The following is a 20,981-nucleotide window of genomic DNA, read 5'->3' as shown; positions in this document are numbered from 1 at the left end:
AATAGAAAAAGTATAAGTAAAGCTCTCTACTACCGTTATACTTAATTTAGCTCGATTTATTTTTGAGTATGATAAGAGGTGCTCACTTATGATGAGCGTATCTGCGGAGTAATGGGGAAACGAATGATCGCCTCCGAATCACATCCAAATGTGATTTTTCAATAAGGCGCTTACGTGGTTTTCACCAGACACAATCTCAAAAACATCTTTATTCCTTAGGTAATATAGTTACACTTTAACAACACCCACCCACATTCCCGCGAAATGCATTTTCGGAGGTATGTGACCTAACCTCTCGTTTTCCCTTCGCGGGTTGGAAGATCAGACAGGCAATCGCTTCTGTAAAAAACCGAACCTGTCAAATCGTCAAGTTGGGTAAGCGGACCCTGTGAAAAACGGTACAATGCTAGGGGGATGGGTGAACATAGTTGCACTTAGAATCGGAAATTTTTACTTAAATATATTTTTTGTCGAACGTCTCATCGGCCTAAAACTACTGCAGCTTTTCACAACTTGTACGTATAGTCGAGGAACAGTACCTGCAAAAAATCTCGGCAGAGAAAAAGGCGACCGAATAGGTTTTTGTTTTATATTAAAATAAAGCGGAAGCGCAGTGCTATCAACACTGCATTTAAGAAATTTAAGTTGTTACTTAATTATCATAAAACTCCCTCATCAACACTCCGTGGTACTCTGACCCTTAATAATATATATAAAATAGAATCGTATATATCACATAAAATGCCTTAAACATGGCTTTACCTAAAGAGATAATATAACTGAACCTTTATGTTTTTAATTGTAATTATTATCATGTTTTAAAACCTTTTACTGCGAATAATAGAGCTAACTTTACAAGCATGGACATAAACTTAAGTAAGTGTACTTACATAAATCGTTTTAACATTCCAAGTGAATGCAGGGTAACTGCACAGCTTAGCTTGCTCATTTTATAAATAACTTGTAAATATTATTATATAAAGTACATTTTAAGATATAATCTGTAATGCTGTCGTCTATAAAATATAATTATTGGCCTATATTTTTAGCGTGACTATAATTTGTGCAATGTTATCGATATGTGTTTTGTAATTTTGTTTTAAGTGTAATAATCTGTATGGAAGTTTGAATTGAGAACTTCTGTTGACATGTTTACTGGAAGTCTAGGGAGTCTAGCATGTTGACTGAAGCACTCATAAAGCACTTTTACTTCTTTCCTACCGTACAATAAAATATTAAAGCAAAGATATATTACGTAAAGATACAAATTGAAACAGGAATCACAGTGCCATACATACATTTACAAAGTCCTAAAGAAATTACCTTTACTAGCAACATGCATACAAACCAAACCTCATAATTATGTAGTAAAAGTTGAACTATACAATTTGTACCTTTATGGAATGTGCTCTTGCAAAGTGTACCATATACTGCCGTGATAGGAAGTAATATAAAAGACTATTCTAAAATAAGTATTGAAATATATTAACCAAATGTTTCATAATACGTACGTATTGTATTAAATTGTAACATTATTGTAAAGTCAATTTGAGATAAATGAATTTATTTGTTGGTCAATTAAATAAGAATGCAAAGCAAATATGGCATTTTTTGTGACGACTCCTTCTTCATTTTAATCAATATTTATATACAGTTAGAAAAAAATACATAATATATACAGGTTATTAGTAACACCGTAACAAATACTGAGAGGGTTGATTCAGACCATGATTCTAAGTTGATATCAAGTGCAATTTCCTGTCGGAAAATTCATGAAAATTTTAATGTATTTTAAATTATTTTAAGTTCCATACTTTCGCGACGGAAAATTACACTTGACATCAAGTCCGTCATGGTCTGAATCATCCGTCAGTTTTCTACTTGACATCAACTCAGAATCATGGTCTGAATTGTGACCCTTAGTATTTGCGTTAGTATTATATGATCTGTGGTATTTGTTACGCTGTCACTAACGCCCTGTAGGTATCTATAATACGTGACACTAGGGTAATGACATAAGTATAAATTCCAAGTATGAGTGGACCCTGTTTATGTATTCATAGTGGACTAGTGGTGAACATTCAAATGTGTTTTCATATAGCAGCGGTGGATGGCGCGCCGACAATGGTGAGATGGCCCGATAAACGCCAGCGTATGCCTAAATATGTACTATTGTAAGTTTCTTTAAATGAGTTTTGATGTACCGAACAAGTTACGTGTGAGTGAATGCTATGAATAGTTACCCAAATTATTATTAAATTATTTGTTACCAGATATTTATGCACGCAACTTTAGCTCGGAAAAAATAAGGCGTGTAGGATAACAAACAATTATCCTCGCATAACTGAATCATGAACGGGCGGAAGGCAAGAGGGAACCCACTGCCCTATTTTTCCCAGTAGCACGGGCCACAGCCTCCGTGGTCCAGTGGTTGAGCGTTGGGCCCACGATCCGTATATCACAAAAAGCACTTTGTGATCCCTAGTTTGGTTAGGACATTACAGGCTGATCACCTGATTGTCCGAAAGTAAGATGATCCGTGCTTCGAAAGGCACGTTAAGTCGTTCCTATGTAAGTATGTAGTCGTTACATGAGCCATGTCAGGGGCGTTTGGCGGTTCAATAATAATAACCTAATCAGGGTTGATGAGGTTGGTAATTCACCTCAACCCACACGCCAGAAGAAGTCAAATCCAGTGGTTTAGAACTCGAGCGAGGAATCAAACCTGTGACACTGCGATGTATGTCACGCGTTCTTCGAACAGGGCTATTACGGACTCCAAAAACTGAATACGATTGATAAATCACAGCCAACCAAGTAGAATTACATCCAACGCCGATCACGTCAGTCATGTCGCGTCAAAAAAAACCTCTGATGTTTTCTACTAAAATGTTAAAAAATAAAGCTGTGATACTTTTTATACCATGATCGGCATCCGCTGTAGATGATGGGTAACAAAGGTGCGCGGGCGCTGGTGTAACGATGCGGTCGCCGTAATGGCTGCCGCAGTCGTTCACCCCGCTTCTCCGCCTCTAGCCGGCAACAACCTTTCTTGTGATTGCTACGCGTTACCCGGTACCCGGCGACTTTGTAGACGACTTTTATAGTAAAAATAAGTAGCTGGGTATGTATTAGGTACTTTTTGGGGTGTGCAGTTCAGAGCTGTAGCATAGAATATACAACAATAGTATACAGGGTGTTAGGACATCGTAACGAAAACTTGATATCAACTCAGAATCATTGTCTGAACATTCCCGCTCAGTATTCGTTACGGTGTTACTAACACGCAGACCTACTTGTATGGGTACCTACCTGTATGTTCTTGTATGAGGTGTAAGTGACACCGTAACGAATACTGAGAGGGATGATTCAGCTGGTTATTCTGAGTTAATATCTAGTGGAATTTTCCATCGCAAAAGTATAGAATTGGAAATAAGTAATTTAAAAAACTAGAAAAAAATCAAGAATTTTGCGACGGTAAATTCCACTTGATATTAACTCAGACTCATGGTTGAATCATCCCCCTCAGTATTCATTACGATGTCACTAGCACCCTGTATATAGAAGGGAACCTCCTCTTGGAGCGAGCTTGATTTCCTCTACGTATAGTCTACTTAAACCTTTTAGGAGTAAGGGAGCGCGCGCGGATTGTGTCTCGGTCTCACGCACGGTGTAAAGCAGAACACGGTGTGGGGTGCGGCTTCAGTTAGAATAGAATAGAAATATTTTATTATACGTAAAAGGATGCCACACTCAAGAACAAGACAATAACATAATTTAAAATTTTCACAAAACTAATATAAAAAAAACATAAAATATATAAAAAACTGTCGAATTGAGAACCTCCTCCTTTTTTGAAGTCGGTAAAAAGGCAAAACGGATTATCGTCAAAATGATTATTTAAGGTGGTGATAAGTTCAATCTGTGCTTTTCCTAGAAAGTTACCTAGGCGGAAAGTGACTGCTTTGGCACTTGATTGCGGCTTGGTTACTGCGATGTATCTCTCGTTGGCACTGGCAGATTTTTACTTAGTTTACCGGCTTCAGGGTGGCAATATACTGATTTGATTGTCACCTATTTACTTATCCATAATAACCAGAAACGAATATTCTAAATCACCTACCTACTCAATGAACTGTGTTAATAATCCCATTCTCTAGTTTATTAGGTAAGTACTTAACAGTACTAGTATTAGGTACCCTATCCAATTAGCCTTTCAGTGCATAATGTCAAATTCCCAAAATGTCAAGTGGTTCAAAATGTCAAGTTATCCGTAATGTCAAATTACCAAAATGTCAAGTTCCCGAAAAGTCAAGTTCCCAAAATGTCAAGTTACCCGTAATGTCAAATTACCAAAATGTCAAGTTCCCGAAATGTCAAATATACGAAGATAAGTTTTCTGGAAGAAATCGCTTTCATGTTCGTGTATATGTCGTGTTTTATCTATCTATAGGTATATATTGGGTTATAAATAAAAAAATAAATTAAATGTAATCAAAATTGGTTTATTAGAAAATTAAATAATATTAGAAAGTATCATCACTACACTTTCAGTTCACAATGTAAAATTATCTTATTGTGTAACAAAAGGTATATGAGTTTTATTTGAATAATCGAAGTCGCAGATAAATAATTTTGTTCATAAATTGTTGTAATGAAAGTCTTTCTTTTGTAATTGTAATAAATAGTTTTTGTATGCAAAAACGAAACGCATTAGTATAGACAAAATTTGAGATCCATAATGTGGGTACTTTTGAAATATTATATAGTTATTATAGTCTACTTTCTTTTGTAATTGTAATAGTTTTTGTATGCAAAAACGAAACGCATTAGTATAGACAAAATTTGAGGTCCATAATGTGGGTACTTTTGAAATATAATTTTACGCATTACCTTTGTCGCTGTTAGCAGTGAGGAAATTATTGCTTTGCAATAACACTTATAATAGTCATTAGTTTGTCCTCGTTTCTCGTGTTTGTGTTTTCCACATTAACATTTTTTTTGAAATTCTACTATGAGTGAAGAAGAATTTGAATTCTTGTGTAACCAAAAAGGAAAGTTCACATTGACACGTCATGGATTCCGGTTTTATAAAAATATAACTAATAAAAATGAGAGCACAAACTGGCGTTGTGTTAATAGACGGGAGTGTTGTGCATCAGTAACAATAGATAAAACCAGGAAAAAAATATTGAGGGAAACATCGCATACTTGCGAACGGAATCTCGTTGTACTGGAAGTGAATAAAGTAAAATCATTTTTGAAGAAAGCTGTGTGCAGAGATTTAGGACCTATTAAGAAAATATGTGAAGAACCATTGAGAAAGTTGAAGGAAAAGTACCCTATGTGTGAAGATTTAATACCGTCATTTAATTCACTAAAAAACTCTTTGTACAGATCTCGCAAGAAATATCTTAATACAGATTTATTAGTGCACAATGATACGAGCTCAATCAAAATACCAGATTATTTTAGAAATTTTTTGATTTGTGAAGATGGTGACAAGGATAAAATTTTAATATTTACTACGACTATTGCGAAGAAGTTAATGAAAAGACAGGGCTCATATTACGCAGATGGAACTTTTAGGTCGGTTCCTAAGCCTTTTTACCAGCTTTTTGTAATTCATATTGATGTGGAATCTAACGAAGAAACAACTAACGTGATACCAGTGATTTACGCTTTTTTGCCAAACAAATTGGAACACACTTATGTCCGTTTATTTTCACTAATTAAAGACAAATTAGGGGTCCAAATCCGTACTTTTAAATCTGATTATGAAACCGGAATCATGAATGCAGTATCATTTGTTTTTCCTGAAGCTGAAGTGACTGGTTGTTTCCATCATTTCAACGCTGCCATTTGGAAACAATCGAAAAAGGTCAAATTAAATGCAACAAGCGAAGGACGTAACACTACACGAATGTCTGCCATTATACCCTTATTGCCGGCAAACGACATACCGGCTGCATGGCATTACATTTTGGAAAAGAGTCCAAGGTCAGGTGAAATGGATCGTTTTCGGAAGTATTTCGAAAGTACATGGTACCCAAAAAAGTCGCCAACTATTTTAAGCTGTGCTGGACAGCGTCATCGGACAACCAACTCTTTGGAAGGATGGCACAGGCGATTGAATGGGCGAATACCGAAGAAACCCAATTTTTATTTGTGTCTGCATAAATTATACAAAGAAAGCAAATATTGGGATAGTCGTATCAATGATTCTTTATTTAAAAAAATGAGAAATAAAAGACGACTCCGAGACATCATTTTTGATCGAAAATACAAAAACTATTTATTACAATTACAAAAGAAAGACCTTACATTACAACAATTTATGAACAAAATTATTTATCTGCGACTTCGATTATTCAAATAAAACTCATATACCTTTTGTTACACAATAAGATAATTTTACATTGTGAACTGAAAGTGTAGTGATGATACTTTCTAATATTATTTAATTTTCTAATAAACCAATTTTGATTACATTTAATTTATTTTTTTATTTATAACCCAATATATACCTATAGATAGATAAAACACGACATATACACGAACATGAAAGCGATTTCTTCCAGAAAACTTATCTTCGTATATTTGACATTTCGGGAACTTGACATTTTGGTAATTTGACATTACGGGTAACTTGACATTTTGGGAACTTGACTTTTCGGGAACTTGACATTTTGGTAATTTGACATTACGGATAACTTGACATTTTGAACCACTTGACATTTTGGGAATTTGACATTATGCACTGAAAGGCCAATTAGTACCTAGTACGAGTACCGCTTATGGTACGTGTTTGCGGTTGCTTGAATACGCGTATATTGAGTACGCGGAATGTTCAGCCGACGCGACCGCTTAGGCCACTCATTGTCATCAGTAGGGCTTAAGATGCGCAACGTGATAAAATGTTGTCACCGTCATTTTATCGATTCTGACGATATAATTATGTCGTTTTGTCGATTGGTGCTAATATGTGAACCCAAATAAGTCATGACGTTCTGTCAAAATACGAACAAAATCACATGGCACGCATGTCAGGGAAAAAAACGAACTTATCGATTTCGACAAAATTTATTGAATCGATCGATAATTTTATCACGTTGTGCATGTTAGCCCTGGAGGTGAGATTGTGGTAAAAAAATATGACATATTTTGTCTTTTACTTGGAAGAACATATAAATGTGGTTACTGTTTTATTTTTTTATAACACAAATACAACACACACAGACACATACAGATTAAAGACAAGGTTAACGTCGTGTCTTATAGGGAAGTCAAAAAATTGGCCTTTGATAGACTGGAATGGAAAATGCTACACCGATAAGAGCGAGGCTCTTCAATTGATGATGATGAACAAAAATACATATAATTTCTTCTTGTTATATTGTTTACAATTTCATAATACAATATTCTTCATACAGTTGTCGGTATTCACTGTAACTCTTATCTCTGCGTTCCATTTCCCAACATGTTTATGAATACTTAACGAATTGTATCAATAATTTAATTCCCAGCCCGCTGCTGGTAAAACCTTACCACACCTAAACACCTTTATTCATTACAATTACTTCCAATCTATAAATTGGTATGCTAATTTCAAAATAAAGTAGGTTATATTTAGTTCGTGACACAGTAATTAATATTAGTTACCGCGCTAAGGCGGAGTATGCTCCGGAATCTACAGTAGGCAATATTTTTTAGCTTATCCTTGACTAGCGATTAATGTCGCATTCAAATAAGCAAAGGGCAGCACCTGCAGTACTGATAAGAGCATAGAAACAATGCAGAATAAATTCAGTGTGTACAAGCGAATGATGTAATAGTCGCCATGGCACCTGCTTGTATGGACTCGAATTTATTATCATACTGATGTGGGCAGGTAGAAGCTATGGCGGGAAACATAACCCCGGTAAATGTCTGGTGTCACTTTCATTCTTGTGCTGATTTGTAGAAGTTAAAGGGACATTCTGAAATCTTACCTGAAATGAGGGACATTCCAGGCGTTTCCAAAAAAAAAATAGATGGCGCTGTAAAAAATCTTCATGGATAACATACGTAATGCATCTTTTATCTTCGTTTTTGGGTATAAATGATGACCCTTTTTATTACACCCAGGCACAATAGCTACATCTTCCACCCAATTATTATTCTGATCAAGATAAAGAGAAGCAATATAGGTAGCATAGCAACATAATTATAAACATAATCTGATCCAAATATCAAATAAGTAAGTATTATTTTTATATAATCCTTCAGCCATTATATTATATTTTGGTAATTATCACGTTAAATCTAGACAGCGCCATCTGTATTATTTTTGGGGAACGTAGCCTGAAAAGTCCCTCATTGCGTAACCATAACAAAAAAATCTTTAACTGGACCCATAAAGAGAAGTTTACTACACACCACGCTGCTTCATTGTGCGTTGAGGCAGGACCATTCATTCTTCTTCTAAGAAGAGAAGAAGAGAGAGAGAGAGAGAGAGAGAGTTCTTCTTCTTCTCAGAAGAGACCATTCATTGTTAGGTAGGTATCTACTTATTGTTGCCGATTCTGTCAGATATAAACATTACCGTTATTTTGTTTTTTACAGATCTTCTACTAGCTCTAAGCTTTTTTGCACTTAACTATCGCAAGAGAAAGAACGCAGTACTTTTAGAACCAATGACTGTAATACATTTAATACATCAATATTTAGAACAGTCAAACAACTAAATTGAACTAAGATTTAACACCTACCAATCAGCATTACTGTTTTATATTATTTTTCCTACAGACAATCTTCTTCTATCGTGTGGGTTGTGAGGTGGATTACCAACCCCATCAACCCTGGTGTCAGGGTTACTATTGAGCCGCCAAAGGCCCCTGATATGGCTCATGTAACGACTACTTACTTACATCAGTAAGTAGTAACAGGGACCAACGGCTTAACGTGCCTTCCGAAGCACGGATCATCTTACTTTCGGACAATCAGGTGATCAGCCTGTAATGTCCTAACCAAACTAGGGATCACACAGTGATTTCTGTGATATGTCATCACCGGGAATTGAACCCAAGACCTCCGGATCGTGAGCCCAACGCTCAACCACTGGACCACAGAGGTCGTTCCTACAGTCAATGAATACTTACGTACAATCATTAAAGTGCACAAGAACAGTGTTTCTAAGTCTTGGGTGGTCGCGAGTTGTTTAATAAGTACAAGTTTTATTACTAATTTCAAATTCAGCATAAAGAACTATTGAAGTTGTGTTAATCAACTGCATACTTATAAGTTCCCACATTCATTCTCATAATTTTGAAACGAATGCCATATTCATGTAGAAAAGCTGAGCTGTCGGTCCCGGTTACAACTTACGAACTGGTGTAAGTAAGTAGGTGTGTAGTCGTTAATAACCCTGACACCAGGGTTGATGACGTTGGTAATCCACCTCATAACCCACACGATAAGAAGAAGATATGGAAAATCCAATGTACATGGTAGGTAAAAAGCTGGATGCGGGCAGCAGAGAAACTGTCATTATAGCGAGCCTTAGGAGAGGCCTATGTCCTGCAGTGGACGGTTTCCCGCTGATGATGAAGACCATTAATCAGCTGTAAAATCGTAGGTATATTCAGTAGATGGAAATCATGAATTGGTAAATTAAATGTGCCTAAGCTCCATAACTCTGTAGCGGTATAAAGCAATAAATGCTTGCGCATTGATCACCTATCGATAAAATCAAATTAGAATCGCACGAAGTGTACAATGAGGGCAGGGTAGTCATATTCATATATTATGAACAAATATATACCTACATCACTACATAGTATAAAACAAAGTCGCTTTTTCTGTCCCTATATCCCTATGTAGGTACTTACGCTTAAATCTTTAAAACTACGCAACGGATTTTGATGCGGTTTTTTTTAATAGATAGAGTGATTCAAGAGAAAGGTTTTATGTATAATAACATCCATTAAATAGTGGAGAAATACTGGTATTTTTGAGGTTTTTATTGTGATGTCGTAAATAGCGAATAAGTAAGCGAGCGAAGCCGGGGCGGGTCACTAGTACACTAAGAATAAAGAGAATATTTAGACATGGAAGTACTTCCTCACTCTAGCTTCAAGTATAATATAGGGTGTTAGTGACGTCGTAACGAAAACTTTGATGGATGATTGAGACCATGATTCTGAGATGATATGAAGAGGAATTTTCCGTCGCAAAAGTATGGAACAGAAAATAATAAAAAGAAAAAGAAAAATTTTCATGAATTTTCTGACTGAAAATTCCACCTTGATATCAACTCGGAATCATGGTCTGAATCATCCCCCTCAGTATTCGTTACGGTATCACTAACACCCATACTTACTTGTATGGGTACAGTATGTACTTGTGCGGGGTGTAAGTGACATCGTAACAAATACTGAGGGGGATGAAACAGCTGATTATTCTGAGTTAATATCAAGTGGAATTTTTCATCGCAAAAGTATAGAATTGAAAATAATTAAAAAAAAACTAAAAAAAACATGAATTTTGCGACGGAAAATTCCACTTGATATGAACTCAGAATCATGGTCTGAATCATCCCCCTTGGTATTCGTTACGATGTCACTAACACCCTGTATATAGTATATAAATATCTAAGTACACTTTAAGAGAATAGCCATATCTCCTCACTTCAGCTCAAAAACGCAATAATACTATGTACGTACTTACGTGTGAGATGGTATCAGTAACTGTTAAATTGCGGAACAGACCTCCCCCCGTAGCGTAGATCTAGTATAGAGCAGAGGTCAAAGTTCGCAGGCTGTGAATCTACCACGAGGGCATTGTGCCGAGCGAACGCTTTCTCTGTGCACACCGAGCGATCTATAGCGCTGATGCAAATGGATTTTTCATAGTTTTTGCGCCTCGAAATCGAATTTTAACGGGGTTTTGCAGACACTTGTACAGTTTCTTGGACTAAATACAGTTTCTGTAGAAAACTTGACTGATGTAGGTATTTTATTTTATTGCATTTTTTACAGGTAGTTACAACACTCCTAATCAAGGAAGAGCTTTCGAGGCTACGTTCCCCAAAAATAATATCCAATGTCCAATTTTAAACATGACGTCATTTTAACGTGATAATTACCTATTTCCTCATTACTCATATAATTTTTCAAAATACAATGTAATGGCAGAAGCATTTATAAAAATCATTGATGCTTGATATTTAGATCAAATTATATATAGAATTAGTATATTGCTCCCTATATAATATTGCTTCACTTTATTTTGATCAGAATGTTAATGGGTGGAAGATATATTTGTGCCTAGGTGTAATTAGAAGGGTCATCATTTACATCAAAAAACATAGATAAAAGATGTGTGATGATGTTAACCATGAAATTAGATGGTTAAAGAAGGTTTTTTTACAGTGCCATTTATATACTTTTTGGGACGTACCCTAGAAAGTCCCTTAGTGAGTTTAATACTTACTTGTTTTTACTCGTCATTGATGTGACTAACCTACTGTTATAAGATTCACTCTTCTTCTTATCGTGCGGGTTGTGAGGTGGAATACCAGCCTCATCAACCCTGGTGTCAGGGTTATGATTGAGCCGCCAAAGGTCGCTGACATTGTTCACGTAACGATTACTCACTTACATCAGTAAATAGTAACCGGGACCAACGGCTTAACGTGCCTTCCGAAGCACGGATCATCTTACTTTCTTTTAGAAGATTCACTGAACATCCCCAAATAAACTCCTAAACAAAATGTGTATGCAGGCATCGGCATATATACGCTACCTATCTCAATAGATAGACAAGTAGATACTGACATTATACTCGTATAACTAACAGCCATACGCAAAGTAATATAATAACATATTGCATGTTGCGGAAACCCGTACTTTGTACTATTGACTGATGAATAGGACATAGATCTGGATTCAGCATCGATTGACTCGGTTCCCGTGGGAGACTTGCCGTCGCCTCAGGGCGGGTTCACCTACATATTTATAAGAAAACCAACATTGTTTTCCGCTACGCATTGAGAAATAACATTCCATAATGTTATTGTAAGCGTTTCAACTGTGAACTGACATTTGTAAAGCGTTACATTTACATTCGGATGATGGAAAACTAGTTGGAGAAGTTAAAAATATTAAATAAGATGGCAAATCGATCCCGAATGACGTGACTTTCTTATGGCGAAATTACCGTGGTGTGCAAATGTAACTGAAAATGTATGAAGATGTTGAAGAGAGAGGAAAAATGGCGTGTCAGGGTCAAGATCATAGTAAATGTTTATGGAAAAATATACAAAAACACATTCATTATACAAAAAGTTTAACATGAAACAAAATGGTTTGTCCGTAGGTAAGTACACCTATTGAAAAACTATAAGTTGTGCTTTTAGTTTGTAACCATCTTTTAATTTTTACATAGGTATTTCCTCGCCTTACGGTTGTCTGTAAGAAATCGTTTTAAGCGATAAGGCCGCGATTTGCCATGTACCTAGTTACGAGTCTTTTGTGAATATTTCCTTTTACTTTAGTGCAATAATGTATATTTGTATTTGAATTTGTCAGAATACTTTCCAGAGAATGGTTCTCTTGGCTACGTATCATATGACATCATTGTTATAATATACCCTAACCTGTAACCTGTTCCGTGCTTCGGACGGCACGCTAAGCCGTTGGTCCCGGCTGTTAGCCGTAAAAACACCTCCACCAACCCGCATTGGAGCAGCGTGGTAGAGTATGCTCCATACCCCCTCCGGTTAATTGAGGGGAGGCCTGTGCCGAGCAGTGGTACGTATATAGGCTGTTTATGTTATATTATGTATATATCCCCGAAGGGGAAGGTAGAGGTTTATGGTGTATACAGGTATGGCTATTAATGTTGTATTCGGATATTCACAGCAACATCCATAATACTTCCATTGTAGTGCATCTACAACAATATACATAGGTAATTACCCGGCAGAGGCGGACCATTTTGCTAAACAGACTGTAAAAACCTTTGTACGAACTGTTAAATGTTATAGAACCATTTGAAGGTAACGGTATCATTCAACTTTGTAGTTCTTTGTTTACATAGATAATGACTTTGGGATACTTCCCTTTGTCCGCGGGGCATGTTCACGTTACTCTCTCCTCAATCTTGGTTAACTACAGCGTCCATTTCGACTGGTACATATATTATTTGTTATTTTCTTTATTGCATCAAGGTTCTTTTCTATTATAATATTCGCTGTAGAACTGGCACTTTTTGTCGAAGGTCAAGAAATTAAGGGAGTATGATAATAAGATAAGCAGAAGTAAGGTGAACTAAGTACATAACATAACATAACAAATACTTTATTGCACAAACAGGAAAAAACAAAATACAAAACAAAAGAGAAATAGAATTACCCACACCTACCCACCCACACCTCACCGAGCTTTCTGTTAGACCAACGTGTGGTGAGCCAACTGTGTTAGTGAAACCTGCACGTGGAGTATCTAAATTCCATGTTCAGTTTATCGTTATGCTGTATCTCTCTTTTGTGCTTTCAAAAACTTCATCAACTTTTTCTCAGAGTGACGAATATAGATAGACGCTTTGCTTATCTTCTTCATCATATTTGCATATCTTTATCAGACTAATTTTAGCTACACGAGCTGATTCAGCTGTCCCTTAGTATCTTTATCTTCCGGAGCACTTTCTTCAAATAAGTAATAAATCTTTAGGATGTAATGAATGCCATCTAGGCCGGCTGATTTTTCTGGTTCCAATTGCCGTAAGGCCGTATGTACGACTTTTGACGTTAAGTAGGGTGCATGAATAAGGTTAGCCGAAGCTCCGGCAGACGCCTAACCAAACTTACTACTACTACAATACTTTATTACTTCCAAATGAACCTTAGGAAAACGTACTTGCGAACGTAGCGCAATTGGTAAGTTCCATTCGTTACCTCGAATAGAACTGAACCAATTTCTAATAACAAAGCCTTGTACATACAGTTCGTACTGATATTATAGTAGTACAGTACGAAATAGTGTCTGTGTACCGCTATATTCGAGTACTCGATCACTACGGCCCGCCCCTGCCTTCCGGCGTTTGTATTCGCTTCCACCACTCTCTGTTCTAACGCTAAATATTTCAAAGATACTACCTAAGCCAACTAGGGTCAGAGGGTAGAAAATTCCAGCTTTATTAATAGGCTGTAATTCTAGAACTGTTATTTGCAGGAGTATATTCTATGTTATCTCAATCATGATGGACTATCTGTAGGTTAGCGATCTGCTAAAAACTTATCACCGTGTGGTTCGGTATATCTTGGGTCTGGTCTGCACTTCACAACCCCTGAATTATGTCTGTGCTCATGTAACGACTATACTTACATCAGTAAGTAGTAACCGGGACCAACGGCTTAACGTGCCTTCCGAAGCACGGATCATCTTACTTTCGGATAATCTGGTGATCAGCCAGTAATATCCGAACCCAGGGGCCACAAAATATTTTTTGTGATATATCCCCACCGGGAATCGAACCCGGTACCTCCGGATCGTGAGGCCAATGCTCAACCACTGGACCACGGAGGTCGTTACGTATATATTATATAGCGTCACGCTTATATCCCCGAAGGAGTAGGCAGAGGTGAGAATAGTTCATGCACCCACCTCACCAGCTATGTTTAAGTCCTATGTAATAAGGCCTTTTGCCATTAATCGGGCACAAATCATGGAAAGTACGTGGTACCGAATAGAGCATACCGCGCTAGCGACAAGTTGGTAGTGTGAATAGGGATCGACGATCCATATCGTACCCACTCGGAATTGATATAGGTGCTCAAACAATAAGTCATACGGTTATTGAATATATGGGAGAGTTCAACCTCCTCTAGTGTTTCAGAGAGGCAGCGAGTAGCCGTAATTGGAGTGAGGCAAAAAGTTGTTTACGACGCGAACATGGTACTAGAGGTAGTATCTATGATGTCATCCGGTACCTACAATAGGAAAACGCCGCAAATAATGCCTTTCGACTCCAACTAGTTTCCGAGAACTGATCGAAATTCTAATTTCTTATGTAACTGGGTCACATGGTAATGAGATTTATATTTTTGTTAAAGTTTAAAGTGTTTAGCGTTCGAATAATAGCTCAGGCTCTAAACCACTGAATTCGACTTAGGAATAATACTACGTATAGAACGGCAACTCTCCGCTCCCCACCAGCATCTGAGCTAGGTTTGCCTCACCCCCCTCGAACATAGTTTAGACTTGAATCGTATGGTGTCTGACGTCACACACACAGATGCGCGTGTACGATAATGTCGATAATGTCCGGGGTGTGTTTTGAGTGTGAATTCATTCATTCATCAAAATTCTACACCCGACTCTGTTCTCTGTTGGTATTATGCAAGCTTACGTTTGAGATTATGGAGCATACTCCACCCCGCGCGAAGAAAAAAAACATTTCTTGAAAAAAAAATAATTTTACCGCGGATTTCTTAAAATAAGAGACTAGAAGAGAGTACAAAAAAGTAGCGTCTCTCTTAAATGGCTCGAATCGAACATATTCCTCTGTCTAGCCTACAAGTTAAATAGCGTGAAGTTACAAATCGTTACCGTCTTGTATCCGTAGTAAAACAATAAAGTGACGCACACTGATTTATTACGCACACAATGAACAGTTTCAAGAATCAGCCATACTTAAGTTTAAACAAGGAAATAAAAAATATCATTGACGTGTTATCATGCTCATATCACTATCAGGGTGGCTAGAGTAACAAGATTTTAATAAAACTACCCGCTTCCACTGGATAGTCATCCCGAATGGTGACGGATTATCGACTCGTCCCCAAAAGACCATAAAAGAGAAGAGACTATGACCCCTGATGAGACTAAAACCCTTAATTAACCATATGTTGCCTTATTTCATCATCATCATCATCCATAAGTCCGCATCACCCCACTGCTGGGTATAGGGCTCCATTTTGCACCAACCTTTCCACTCCTGAGCTAACCTCCTCCACAACTTTTCCGCCTTATACTCACTCGCCTTTTCATCACTTTAAGAGCCACGCTCTTGTCAGTGTAGCATTTGTCTCCATGCTACTTTTTAGGGAAAAATAGGGCAGTGGTTTCCCTTTTGCCTTCTGCCCCGCATTACTCTGACGCGTGTGGGACGGCGGCCAGGGCAGTCGATTTCAAAGACGTATTTAGGACTCGTGTCCTCCGCCTCTGAATAAGTAACAGTAACAGTTAGTAACAGTCTCACTCACAATTTACTCAATTTTAAAAACCTTATAAACAGACGGGTCCAACTGAAACGTCAAAATTCGCACGTAATAAAACATACTAGTAAGTGCCCTTCGCATCGGCGCCGGCGCTGGCGTTCGTAAATAAAATTAAAAGATTTACCATTTTGTAGGTCCGGTTTCTCGGCCCCACAGGTCCGTTAGTAATGTAGTAATGGTTATACCATTACATTACTGTTACCACTATTACCAAGACGATTTCAATTCATTAACACGTACATTTTATTACAACAATAATCCGTCCGTGACGACGTAAAATGTAATAACTTCACTATTAAGAGCCAATAACTAATTAACACAGCTTGATTACTGCAAGTAATTGTGTTCTTGTAAATAGTTTACATACATACATAAACTCACGCCCGTAATCCCTAATGGGGTGGGCAGAGCCACAGGTAATCAAAGACAACTTGCAGCCACTGTTGATACGATGTCGAAAGCTGGATATGATGAACCTGAAGGTGATAAGGGAAAAATAAAATAATAGGGTGTAAGTAAATAGTTTAATAGTCATTGTGTAGAAGTCGGTACATTACATACCTACTAAAAGAACATAACATAAGCATAAAATAAATTTAATATAAAAAGTCCCACTGGGTTCAGGTCTCACCTCAAACAAAAATTCAAAAATGCCATCGGAAATCGAACCCAGACCTCCAGATCGTGAGCTTAACGCTCTAAACCATTAGACCATGGAGGATGGATTAAACAAACATTAAACATTGTTTCCCACAGATATAGTGAGAAATAGATAACTTTCATTTATTTCATTTATATTCTTTCATTAAACTTTCATTTATTTAAGTAATTATGTACTTATTTTATTTTGTAATTTTTCGTGCCAGTACTCAAAGCATTACATATTTTTTAGTTATTTATAGATAGATAAAATACTTTATTGAGCACAATGGACGCAAGATACAGAAACAAGGACAACAGATACGGAAAGGCATAATTGGCGGCCTTATTGCTCATGCAGCAATTTCTTCCAGGAAACCTTTGGATACAGGAAAATTTTGTACAAATATACTCACTAGTGGTAGCGGGTTAGTGCATTCCATATAAATGATTGAAAGAACTAAGTAAGTACCTAGAAATATTGTTTAATATATTTTCTTTTTTTATTGTTTGTTTAAAATGTATTTTATTGTACTTATATCTAAAATACTTTGTTTTCTCGCCATGCAGCGGCTTAGGTGACTTTAACGCTGAATGTTTCTTTTTGTAAATAATCCATTAACAAGGGAACCTAAGTATCAATTCCTTATCTAATCTAAGCTAGTACGAGTTGATCGAAGTACTTAGAAGGTAATCATTTTTGGAGGGAACTATATATCTGCAGTATTTACCCAGACTTACCAACTTTTAGACAATCTCTTATCTTATCTAGCCCAAAGTGTACCACTGCTGGGCAAAGGCCTCCGTCCTTTTCTTCCAAGACTCTCTCCAGTGTTTCCTCCGGCCAGTCGTCCAGGAAAGCATCCAAGTCGTCTGCCACGCCTGCGTCTGCGTCTGTTTATTGTGTCTGTGTTGTTTTTTAGACAATATGGTTCTTTAAATTTGAACGCAGTGAATCTGAAATTAAGACCTACGAAATAATATTTAAACGCTGAATTACTTAGCGGTCGTTTTCTGTACCTACCTGCGGAAATCTTATAAAATGTAGATTATTAAGCTCAGTTATATTTATTTTACATTTCTAATGACAAACGCCTTTTTTTTAAATAAACTCTTTATAAAATTTATAATTGAGGTCCTTTTTACCGACTTCAAAAAAGGAGGAGGTTCTCAATTCGACCGTATATTTTTTTGTAAGTACGCTTTCTGACGCCTCTACGTTATAATTTCAAAACCGAATCGTCACAAAAAAACATTGGGAAATACCTAGTTTCCTAGGTCAATGATAATTTATGAAATTCTGATTACTAAATAAAGATAGATCTAAAGGTGACATTAAACGATTTATTTATTTAATTAATTTATAAATTTTAATAAAGACAAATGTACTTAACGTATGATCGCCGTTGGTCCCGGCTATTAGCCGTATAAACACCTCCACCAACCCGCATTGGAGCAGCGTGGTGGAGTATGCTCCATACCCCCTCCGGTTGATAATGTTTCCTATCCACTGGTTGCCTGGAAGAAATTGCTGCTCAGCAATAAGGCCGCCAGATTGTACTGTATCTATCTTCATCTGTGTGAATTTGTTATGTATGTTGTGTGCAATAAAGTATATTTGATTGATTGATTGATTGATTGATTGATTGATTGATTGATTGATTGATTGATTGCTTAATTGAGGGGAGGCCTGTGCCCAGCAGTGGGACGTGTATAGGCTGTTTACGTTTATGTTGTACTTAATATAATAAGTGCGACATTTTGTCACGTTTTTCTATGACGTCACACGTTGCTTTGCATACAATTTCCATAAGTAGGTAATCATTTCGTGTTTAAACGTTTAGAAAAAGTAACCGGTAGTCAAATGACTACTTGGAAACTACCCTATTATCAAATACTTTAGTCAAGCAATAACATCAAACCATAGAGCAGCACGGACCTTTGCTCTTTGCTTCAAACGGTTAAGTAATAATAACAAAGTTCCAACTGGTCGCCATGGCAGCGGGCAGTCAAAGAATAAGATCTAAAAATATCGTGTTGTTCAAACCAGATTTACGAGAGTCGAGAGTACCGACTGACCGCGCTAGTAGTGTTTACAAGCTATTTTATAACTTAACTAACCGCCGACTCATCGCCATCGACTGCTGAGTCGATATCGCGCCTCTAGTCGACTTACGATTTGTTAGAATGTACTTACGTAGGTACTTAGGTTGATTGTTAATATCGATAAATAAGTAATACCACGGATCTAACATACTTACTTACCTACAACGAAAGTCATACATATATTAAACTCAAGTCCTTAATTCCTAATGGAATAGCAATTCATCAAAAAAAGCAATATTGCATTTTGACATTTGCGCATATAAAAGTAAGTGCGCATTGCACGCACATGTCAAATAGCAATATTGCGTATTTAGATAAATTGCTTTCATGTGTTCTTTTTAACCCTCTAGAAGACAATTTGCAGCCATTACTGATGAATATAATGAACCGAATATAAATGGTATTGACCTAGACTGTAGCGGTTCTTCTTTTAATGTGTCTTATTGTAGGTTTGCCCCAGATGGATTAACTAATTGCCCGGACAAATGGGGAATGCTGAGGGCTCTCACCCGGAACAATAAAATAAGACAATAGGCCTAAGGAGGCCCAGCGTGGCCCTGAGTAACAATGAACTTTCAAACCTGGGACTTTAGAATGCAATGCCCGTTCTGTAACCGAGCTATCTTGGTTTTCATTTACAATACATTTTAAACTTTTACAACGTATATTTACGTAACTAATGACAGCCTATATGTGCAGGAAAACAGTTGTTATTGCAGAAGTGTAACTTTATAGACGTTGTAAAACAGAGCATCGTGTAGTTTATGCCTGTCGTCATATGACTGCTCGCCATAATATTCAATAAAATGCGCTTAATCGCGACTTTACAATGGTAAATATCAATTTAGTAGACCATTAGGGTTCGGGATGCGAAGATTAAACTTAGAATAATCGCGGGACACTAAAAACAAAAACACAATCTATAATGATTTAGGTAGGCGACACCACTCCAGAACATGTTATGGCTAAGAATATGACGCGAACGCATGAAACTCCATAATAACACGGTGTTTTTAACAATTCAAAAGCGATATCTAGAGTGGCTGCAATTTGTCCTCTGATCAATGTAATCCAGACATGCTTTTGATATGTATGTAGTAAAGTAAGTTCTATACCACGTTGAGATGAGAGCCTGTTGGTCGACCACCGCGGCGGCGACGTGTCAAGTTGCAAGGGGCTTCGCGGAAAAATTAACGCGATATTATATTTTAAAATTAAGTCAGGTGTTGAAACGCCTGTTGTCAAGCCCGGGAAAGAACAAAAATAAATATAATTATACTGCGTCCGCGCACCGGCTCGCTCCGACTGATCAAAGTAAGTCAGGTATTGTCTAGAGTCTTGTAAATTAGTGGTTTCGACCGGACTGAACTCAATTCAGCGCACGCCGAGAATTAAATATTTCTGCAATTTATTGGGTGCGTGAGCGAAGTTTAGAACCGTTCCACGCTTGGCTTTACTTATAGAAAGGAATAATTTTACATCTATTTCCTCCGGTTTAGCGTTACGTCAGGCAAGGAAACGAATCCCATTAAAACCAGGTGCTGGTGACGATATTACTGTCGAACCGCAAAGTAGGGAAATGAAATTTCCTTCAAGTACTTACCTAGTCTCATAAAAAAAACAATGTAGGTACCTATCTAATGGTCGGTTCTCATTTTCCGCTTCACGAGACACGGACCACTCCAGCGGGCCTCTGACCACTCGTCAAGCACGAACTGCGAGTTTTCAAAATAAAAGAGAACTTAACGGCTCTTAACCTTTACATTAAAAACTCGATTAATTCCATCAACACCCTATTGATAAAATCTTCAAGCATCACAATCGACTATATTAATCTTAACTATTTTAAAATTCTTGTTTGGGAACCATGACGCGAGTAATAATAATTTCGCGTTTTCTGTGGTCTCAATTCAATAATCAAGTACAATCTATCTTGTGCCACAACCACGACCTCGTCTTTATCGTGTACTATTGA

General features: G+C 37.1%; 1 protein-coding gene across 1 annotated transcript in view; it reads left to right on the top strand.

Moving 5' to 3' along the window:
- LOC126381688 (serine/threonine-protein phosphatase 2A regulatory subunit B'' subunit delta-like) overlaps positions 1 to 20,981 on the top strand; it is a 237,631-nt gene that overhangs the window by 198,540 nt on the left and 18,110 nt on the right. The window lies entirely within an intron of this gene.

Source organism: Pectinophora gossypiella, chromosome 3 (genome assembly GCF_024362695.1).
Source record: "Pectinophora gossypiella chromosome 3, ilPecGoss1.1, whole genome shotgun sequence".
NCBI classification, from domain to species: Eukaryota; Metazoa; Arthropoda; class Insecta; order Lepidoptera; family Gelechiidae; genus Pectinophora; species Pectinophora gossypiella.
This window is presented reverse-complemented; position numbering and strand designations above follow the sequence as displayed.